At 46.4% G+C, this 10,078-nt stretch overlaps 2 non-coding genes across 2 annotated transcripts; one reads left to right on the plus strand and one right to left on the minus strand.

Moving 5' to 3' along the window:
• The first annotated feature begins 1,013 nt into the window (after positions 1 to 1,013).
• TRNAV-CAC (transfer RNA valine (anticodon CAC)) lies at positions 1,014 to 1,086 on the plus strand. The gene has a single exon. It is a non-coding gene; the product is annotated as a tRNA-Val (tRNA).
• A 299-nt stretch (positions 1,087 to 1,385) lies between these two features.
• Positions 1,386 to 1,457, minus strand: TRNAQ-UUG (transfer RNA glutamine (anticodon UUG)). The gene has a single exon. It is a non-coding gene; the product is annotated as a tRNA-Gln (tRNA).
• Between the last annotated feature and the right edge of the window lie 8,621 nt (positions 1,458 to 10,078).

A 10,078-nucleotide genomic window follows, 5' to 3' on the forward strand; every position in this document is an offset into this window, starting at 1 on the left:
TCTCACATGTCTCATTCCCTTTCACACCTGTCTATATCCCTCTCACTCCGGTCACCTGTCTCTGACTCTCTTTAATCCCCCCGTCTCCCTCACACACACTCACACAGCTGTCTTGTCTCACAAGATATCACGTGTCTCTCTGTAGCGCCCCCTTACTGCTCAACATTTAGTTATTTTCCTCTCATGGTCTTTCCCTTCACCCCCCTCTATCCCACCCCCTCTTTCTTGTATGTCATCTCTCCTCACGTTTTTAGGGTCACAGAGACGCTTTTCACTGTCGTCTGCTCCACTTTCAACACTAAATATTTGTTTTTTCAAGTATGTTGCTTTCTTTTCAGCCCAGGGGTCGCAAGCACAGTGCTGGGGGCACAGGAGGTAAGCTAGGGGTCGCAGCTGCAACCCCTGGAGACCCCCCAATGACAGCCCATCCTCTCTGCACACAACAGATCCGGACAGAGCGGCCTGGAGGTGTTAGGAAGCCATGAAGTGTGTGTGACAAGTTTAACTCCACAGAGAACAAAGCCTGTCAACAGCCGGAAATGATATTGTCCAGTTGCTGTCTATGGGCTTTCTGGTGTCAAAAACAGTAAGAGCAAAGGTCTGCCTGAAGCAAGGAGAAGAGAGAGGCCAAGAGGGGTTTTAAAGAGACACATGAACAGCCACTAATGCTGAGACAGGCCCCCTGGAGGGGTGGAAACACCTCTGTGAAGGCTACACTCGTGTTTGTTTTGTGGCTGTTTGTAAAATGGGTAATGAAAGACTGAAGAGCGGCGCATCGGAGAGACCAGCAAGTTAAAAACAGTTTAACAAAAAAAGGATCATTTATTGTAAGAAAATTAAGCAGGGATGCTCCATCCAAGGCTGCTATAGGCAGAAAGAGAATCATCATAGAGTCCGTTTAATCTGTAAATATAGACATAGAAGGGCTAATTACACCAAATAAAAAGAACACAAGAGTACATCCTGGCATTACCATTACCTGGGAAGAACTCCCAGAGAGAAAACCCGTGTGAGTTTCCGTAGTGTAGTGGTTATCACGTTCGCCTCACACGCGAAAGGTCCCCGGTTCGAGACCGGGCGGAAACAATTTTAATATCCTAACTTGTTCTCTATTATTAATATATATGACGAATGATACTTCTGCACTACAATTTTAAGATATCACTAATATATTCAAATAAAAATGATAAGCCACTCAAAGATGATGTAAACATTGCGAAGTATATTAGCTCCCTTTTAATTATTACTGGACTGAAATTTTAAAAATAAGAGAAAGACATGAATGGCAGAAAGTCGCAATACGATCATTTACAAATGTATGTATATATATATATATATATCATTTTCATGTCTAGTGAGGTATGTTACATAAATAAAATCATAACAGGTTCTACCGAGATTTGAACTCGGATCGCTGGATTCAAAGTCCAGAGTGCTAACCATTACACCATAGAACCTTCCGTAAACTGGCGAAAGTTTAGTTAGTAGTTAAATGACAGTGTCCTGGAGTGCGCAGTTCTCCTGGTAAAAGTCCTGAGGTTTTTCAGATTTCAGGTTTCCGTCTGGCAGTGTGTACGGCCGATACCCCCTGAGTTGTCCAGGATCACAGGTGCTGCACATGTCACAAAGTACACGACCTGCCCCTCTCTCTGCACAGTGCGCTGGGAGCCGACACAAAAAACTTCTGTCTTGTGGGTGGGAAGAGAGACTCCCTCGGTCTCCAGGACTGATCATCAACTGAGTGTGAACACGGTTGTGAAAAGAACTTCTCCAAGTCTGCAAGGCGGGGCAAACCTGTTAGTTGTAAATTATAACACAATCAGAGCTGTGGGCCGCCTCAGAACAGGGGGAGGGTTTGTTCTGGGCTCCCACTTGTAGAGAGTAAGCGGAGAGCCATGCGGGCTCTCCTTGTTTGAGTAAACGTACTCTGCGTGTCCGGGAGGGGCACGGAGCAAGTATATAAATAAAGGAAGAGCTGCGGTGACGCAGTCTCGGGTGTGGCAGCAAACTTAACTGGTCTCCGTGTGTGCTCATTTATGTGCATCCGTGTAAATCTACAATGGCGACGAGCGGGATCGCGAAATCCCATGCATCCGAACAATAACACCATAAACGTGTGATAAGTGAAAACGAATAAAGAATAAAACGTACCGAACGTGGTGCGGTATCGGCCGCCTGTGGAGGGGAGACACGACGGAGCCGGATTGTGGTGCCGGAGAGAGTGCGGTTCGGCCCCCTGTCCGGGGAAGCCGAATACGGTGAGCTTTGCCCCGCCCCGCCCCAGAAAGAAAATAAACACGTGGAGCGAAACGCTCCGTTGAGCGCTCCCCAGCCGGCGCATACTGGTGCCGGGAGGTCCCGCCCGGCAAGGAAGAACACGTGGAGCGTCACGCTCCATCGAGCGCGCCGGCTTTTAAGCCTCTCGCTCCACCGAGGCGCTGGCCGTGTGCGTCCTGTTGCCGGGGGAGCAGCAGTGACGCGGGTGCATCTCTGCTCGGGTGCCCCGCCTCTGTGGTGTTCGGCCGCAGAAGAGCGGCAGGATAAGTGTTTCCCCAGGAGCCGGGGAATCACAATAACAAAGGCAACGCAGGCGAGGCATTGCCTGAAAAAAAAAAAAGAAAAGAGACCATAAATAAAACTAGAGGCTCTGCTGGCAGGCAGAGGCCTGTGAAAAAAAAAAAAAAAGAAGAAAAGTTTTTTTTTTTTCCTTCTTCTTTTTCTCTCTTCCTTTTGTGTTGCTCCTCTGTGGTGAATAAAAGGCACAAAGCCCAGTTCAAGGTATAAACAGACATCTAAATAAAAGTTGACTGCTGTGAGTTAGGGGAGTGTGGGAGAGCAAGCATGAGTGCCCCACCCCAGGATGATGCCGGTCCACCACCACCACCACCAGGAAATCCCCAACTCCCAGCGCAGCCGAACAGTAGTACACACTCCTCCATCACGTCATTGCCACCGTTTAGCCAACTGGTTGACCCGGCAACTGCTGCGCCCAGGTGGCGCTTATGGATAAATCGCCTAGAAAACTACTTCTGCGCAACTAGAGAAACAGATGGGGCCGTACGAAGGTCCGTAATGCTGCTGATGGGAGGAGATTAAACTGCAAGAGTTGTTTGATTCCCTCCCTGATACAGGAGACAAGTCTGATTTCGATGCAGCGGTAACTGCTTTAAATAGACATTTTGATCCTCAACTTAATTCTGATTTTGAGCGTTTCAGGTTGAGACAGGCGCAACAGACAGAAGTCGAATCGATGGATATGTTTTACGCCAGGTTGAGAAAGCTGGTGAGTTCATGCACTGGGCTCAATCAGCAGGAGGAGATCAGAGCACAGATCATCCAAGGTTGCCGATCCAATGCCTTAAGAAAGCTTATTCTTCGACAGCAGGGGATGTCCCTCGATGACATTTTGATTCTTGCACGATCACATGAACTGTCCGCGGTGCGAGCAGACGCGATGGCAGCCGTTAGGGGTCAGTCGCTAGCGGCAGCGTCATCAACTCGTGCTGTTCAGCTTAAGGAGGAACAGGTAGAGGCTATCCAGACACGCCAGGCAGTACTGCGCAAGCCGAACCAGGTCAAACCAAGTGAGAGGGTTTGTGGAAGCTGTGGCTATGAGCACCGAGCGAACATGGGGTGCCCGGCGAAAGGACAATCGTGTAATCGCTGTGGTAAAGCAAACCATTTTGCCAAAGTGTGTAGATCCAGAAGGAATAAGCCAGGGAAACAGAAAGGAAGAGATGCTAATGTGAGAGCTGTATCCAAAAGCACGGAAGAGGTAAGGGACCACGCCATGGTGAGTGGCCCGGTTTTCGATGAAGATGAAGAAGAGGAAATTTTTGTAATTTCTTTCACGGGAAGGAGACAACTAAAGAAAAGACCGCCTCCAATGAGCGACGTTCACGTCAATGGCACGCTGGTATCTGTACTTATTGACACAGGGGCGTCTGTCAATGTTATGGATGAAACTCTGTTCCAGAAATTAATACCAGCCCCAAGACTCACTCCGACGACTACAAAAATATACAACTATGGAGGGCAAGACCCCCTTCCTCTCAAAGGAACGGTGGAGGTAGCTGTGAACAGTGGAGACAAGTCCACAGAGGCAACATTCTATGTAGTGGCTGGGGATCGTGGCACTCTGCTAGGATGTCACACCGCAGAAGAGTTAGAACTGGTGTTCTTTGCACGTCAAGTCCATGACACTCAGGTGGAACGGCTTCTCAATGAGTTCCCACAGCTCTTCGAGGGGTTGGGACGGCTGAAAGGAAAGCGCATCAAGCTACACATTGACCATAGTGTGGTTCCGGTGGCGCTAAGACATCGTCGAGTGCCGTTCCATTTGCGCCCGGCTGTCGAGAAAGAGTTGCAGCTGTTGGAAGACCAAGGAGTCATCGAAAAAGTAGATGGGCCCACACCTTGGGTGTCACCGTTGGTGATCGCGCCGAAGCCTAAACAACCGGGAGCAATTCGTCTCTGTGTTGACATGCGGCTGCCAAACAAGGCCATTAGGAGAGAGAGACACATCACGCCCACCATGGATGACATTATTGCAGATTTGAATGGGGCACAGTGGTTCTCGAAACTGGATCTTAATGCGGGATATCATCAGTTGGAACTAGACCCCGAAAGTAGGAATATCACCACCTTCTCGACACATGTAGGACTAAGAAGGTACAAGAGACTAAGTTTTGGAGTGTCCTCAGCTGCCGAAGTATTTCAGAATGCCATCCGAGAGACTTTGTCCGGGTTACCGGGGGTAATTAATCTAAGTGATGACATCTTGATACATTCCCGAACGAGGGAGGAACATCATCGCCATCTCAGAGCGACGCTGAAACGGTTAGCTGATGCAGGGTTGACGCTCCATAAAAAGAAGTGTGCTTTTTATCAAACGTCTGTAGATTTTTTTGGGTATATATTTTCGAAGGATGGCCTGCAGGTAGATCCACGGAAAGCTGAAGCAATCCGTCAAGCCCCCGTTCCGCAAAGTCCCACGGAAGTTCGTAGTTTTCTAGGGATGGCCACGTACTGTGGAAGGTTCATACCACAACTTGCTACTATGTCTGAACCTCTGCGGCAGCTCACGAAAGGGCAACATCGTTGGGACTGGACTCAGGAGGCCCACAAAGCATTTGAGGACATTAAGGCCGCATTGCTGGATAGGTCAACTATGGCTTATTTCAATCCCCGCCGGAGAACGGAAGTGGTGGTAGATGCGAGTCCCGTGGGGCTAGGGGCCGTTCTGTTGCAAGAACAGAGACATCAAGAGTGGATCCCTGTTGCATATGCTAGTAGGGCTTTGTCGGCAGTCGAAACCAGGTACGCGCAGATTGAACGTGAAGCGCTAGCCATTCGTTGGGCGTGCCGCCATTTTCATCTCTATTTGTATGGGCATGAGTTCCAAGTGATCACTGACCACAAACCATTAGTTTCGCTGTTTGCGGGAGCCCACGTCTTGCGCCCCCGAGAATTGAACGATGGACCGTTCTGCTTCAACCTTATCTTTTTACAGTTGTTTATCGGCCTGGGGCAAGTAATCCTGCAGACTACCTGTCTCGTCACCCTTCTCCGCAGGTAGCTGACGCACAACAAGAACAAGATGAGGAAAGTACGGAGGTTTTCGTCAGCATGGTCGTACAGTCGGCATGTCCCAATGCACTTCTGATAGCTGACATTATCAGTGCTACCCAGGGTGATGTAGTGTTGGGTCATGTCAAGGAAGCGTTGACTCACAAGAAATGGAAATATTTTCTAGAAAAAACTAATGTCTCATGCCCGGATCAGAAGCTGGCGATGCAAGGTCTATGGAAGGTGCGTGAAGAACTATCAACGGATAATGATGGGTTAGTGCTAAGAGGAAGAAGAATTGTGCTTCCGCAGTGTCTCTGGTCTCGAGTAGTTGACTTGGCTCATCAAGGGCATCAAGGTGCTGCGAAAACCAAAGCGAGGCTGCGTGCTAAAGTGTGGTTCCCTGGTATGGATAGGCACGTTGATGATATGGTGGGGAAGTGTCACTCTTGCATTATCACATCCATGGAACCTCCGAGTTGTCCAGTGACAACTGAACCGGCTACGTTGAAACCATGGGCAAAGGTGAGCATGGACTTTGGAAGCTTTCCGGATGGGAGGTTAACGGCCGTCCTGATCGATTCCTATACAAAATTTCCCGTGGTTGAATTGGTGGCGTCGACAGCCTTTGAAAACGTAAGACCCGTTCTGCAAAAGACGTTTGCGATGTTTGGTCTGCCTGATGAGATTCGAACAGACAATGGGCCCCCATTCTAGGGGCAAGAGTTTCGTGCGTATCTTGAGGGGTTGGCGATTCGTCATCGTAAAATAATGCCATACTGGCCCCAAGCCAATGGGGATGTCGAGAGGTTTATGCGGACTCTGAATAGGGCCCTTAGAATTGGCGTTGAACAAAAGGAGAACAGTGAACAGTGCTTGTATCAATTCTTGAGTGCTTATCGTCAAACACCCCATAGCACCACGGGGTGTGCACCCTCTGATCTCATGTTCAAGGTGGCTCCACGTGACTGCATTCCAGCAGGTACTAATTGGAAACCTCCTGTGCTAGATGTTAAGGCCACGCAAAGACGACGAGCGATCACTAATCAAAAGGCCAGTACAAAGCGGCGAGCCAAATATCGAGGGTTTCGAGAAGGAGATCGAGTGGTGGTGAGATGTCGGCGAGGAGGAGGAAAGTTTAGGACACCGTTTGAGCCTGAGGTGTGGGAGGTCATTGGAGTAAAAGGGTCGATGATAACTGCGGCCAGGGGACGACAGAGAGTGACTCGCAATGTGTCACATTTTCGGAGAGCTGGCCAAAGAGAATTGGTTGAAGAAGAAGAGTGTGAAATGTATGATAACGATGGTGGCTCCCTCATAACATCTGGAGAGAAGGAAAATGTGCCTGGGCCAACTATAACTATACACCCTCAGCCTGGTTGTGTTCCGGGACATGAAAATGTGCGTGCTAGAAATGCAAGATATGACTTACGTCCCAATCCTGCACCTAGTAGTCAACTAAAAGACTTTGTTTGCCAAGTTGGCTAGTCATCAATTGCATGTCATCGCCATTATTTGATGATGGAACACTGTTGGAGACTGATGAAGACAGTGTGAGAAGATGGGACACTGGTTGTCACAGAATTACATCATTTTGTTATTTGTTATTACTTTTGTTTTCCTTTAGTGTTTCTTCCTTAACGAGGGAGGGCCTGAAGGACTATGTTAAGTCATATGCATAAGTTATCTGTTAATCCGTCTCCATTTGGAGTGAAACATGGGGGGGATGTAGAGAGTAAGCGGAGAGCCATGCGGGCTCTCCTTGTTTGAGTAAACGTACTCTGCGTGTCCGGGAGGGGCACGGAGCAAGTATATAAATAAAGGAAGAGCTGCGGTGACGCAGTCTCGGGTGTGGCAGCAAACTTAACTGGTCTCCGTGTGTGCTCATTTATGTGCATCCGTGTAAATCTACACCACTCACGCTTGTCTTGTTTACATTCAATGCGTTACTGAGAATTTGTGTGATTGGGGCAAATCATTTCACCCACTCAAAGGGCAGCTGTACAATGTACACGGGCTGCTCGGGGAGTGTGTAAAATATTTCAGCATCAGACACATTTACACACAGCCGTGTACTTTGACAATAAATCATGCAGTATGTAAATCAATGTACACGACGATTGTTGCATAATACAGTGAGGGTTACAATGTGTAGGAGTCACTTGTCCTTCATAGCTCATTGTGCTATATTACAAGAATTACAGTTTATTAACTGTAAGGAACACAAGCATTGAGAAAGCCAATAGGTCTCACCTGTGTGAGATCTACTGGTTTTGCCAATGTTTTAGCCATGTTGCAAAATGGTTGAAAGTAAAGAAAAAAGTTGTGCGACACAGCCAGCATTAATTACTTCATATCACTTTTATTTTACATTCAGCCATGCTGCACTGACGCCCGTGCAGCTGCACTATATAACTAAAATAAATTCACAAAACCAATAGATCCCACATAGGCAAGATCTATTACCGTAGCAAATGCTTGTTTGTCAACTGGAGCCATTGTGCTGCTAGTGCAGGAGTTTTAACAAGAATTATTAATGAATATTCATGTATACTGAGTGATGAGATTGCATAGAAATTGGAATAACGTAGGGCAAATAATGCACGCATTTGAAATGTGCCCACGAGAAGTGTTTGCCAATGTACACGAAATGTAATACTAATGCTATATTAAAAATGAAATATTGAGCATATGTTTTACAAATGTAGTAATACATCACATTTTGAGTTATATATTAAGTGTTAGCTTTATTAATTGAAAGCTTTAACTTAGCGCAGGTCTTGGCCTAGTCGCCCGGCCTCATGTTGAACTGCATTTTTTAACGCGTTTAATAAACTGTTTGCTTGAAGGGATTAAACTGTATTTTTCCACTGGATGAAGTAATGTGCTTGTGACTACATTCTTCTCATGAGAACTGCTTGCTAGAAAATGTTGTTCCTGTCTTTCGCTACATATTAGAATGATCATGTGCTAGACGGACTTTCTCAGGAGACAACAATAGAGACACTGACTGTGGTACGAAATGCAACAATATTGTTACCTGACGAGCCGGATGATGAGGACATCGCAAGCTGGACCAATCCTTGACATGTGAACTGTGAAATACTAGAAATCACTAACTGAATGTTTTAACTTTATTGGACAAAGTGCTAACATGCGATCCCTTGACCAATAGGGTTTTGGGAGATAGTTTTACAGGCTTTGATATATCCGCACTGCACAGAGGAGAGACAGGTTCTTTTGACCCATTCCTCGCTAGCCGAAAGGACAGTACTTTATTTTTGCGTCTTGAAAAGAGACTTTGCTTCACTTTAATGCTAAAGACTTTGCCCTTTCTGAACGTTGCCTGATGCCTTGTTGAACGAGCTGATGTCCTGACGACGATTGACTCTGCTTGCTGATCCATACTGAGGATAGGTAATATCTTAGAATGTCGACTGTATTGTCTATTTGCTTTTCTTTCTAGGTACCAAGCGCTATATTTTGACAGAGCAATAGATGGATGGTTTTCTAAATTTGTGTTGAATAAATTGTTTTGCATGGAGCCCAACATGCTGATGCTAATCTGATGTTAGTTGAGGAGTTCACTAATGAGACCTTCTATTTGAATTAATAATTAAAGTCTTTACCTTGCTGAAACTAGATGTATAAGATAACCGTTGCACAGATATTCTTATTATTAATTTGCACTGTGATATCAGAGTGTGTAGTAGTGCATGCTTTGATTAGATTGAGGTTTTTCCGCAGTCGGATCGCCAGTCTTGTTTCTGTACGTTTATCATTTGATTCTGAGATTGACGTACGTGACACTAGCATTGTTAATATAGGGAAATAAACACTCTAACATTTAACCAAAGGCGTGGTTATTCATGACTGAAAGGTCATGGTGCGTCAATTACTGACTCCTATTGATTCCTAATATTATTCATCATTGATGGTAAATGTCTATTGATTATTGATTTGTGATGGGATTGGGCATATACGGTGGGAACATCTCAAACGTTGGTCAAAAGATTCATTGACCTCGTCGCGTCTCCTTGTAAGTTTACTTATTAAGGTTCAGACGCGCTGTCAGTGCTGGTGCCATGAAAGAGCTGCCAACCATCGCCAGGCCCTGCTCAGACTGCAATTCGGGTCATTGACACTGCTGTCAGGAAACCAGGAAACAAGTTATAAAAACACGGCTGAGTGATTTCAGCTAAAAAAAGTTTGCTCCTTAAGTGCATTTTTCAGTCCCCCCTGGGGTGGGATTACATACATTGCACCAATGGTAGAGCAGTGTTGAACCAACGCTTCTGCATTTCCGGGATGCATATGTTACACTTGTACTGATGTGATGACATTTGAAGCACATCAACCTGCTAAATAAAAAGACATTTGCGCTGACTAACCAGGATAAAGGCGTTAAATGACAGGGCCCAAATGCTGTAGCATCAGTGCAGGGTATATAATGTAGCGCCTGGGGTCTAGCTTCTGTGCCCCAACCATAATCTCCCTTCTGGTGATGCGC

The sequence above is a fragment of the Pleurodeles waltl genome, chromosome 4_2, assembly GCF_031143425.1.
Source record: "Pleurodeles waltl isolate 20211129_DDA chromosome 4_2, aPleWal1.hap1.20221129, whole genome shotgun sequence".
Taxonomy (NCBI): Eukaryota; Metazoa; Chordata; class Amphibia; order Caudata; family Salamandridae; genus Pleurodeles; species Pleurodeles waltl.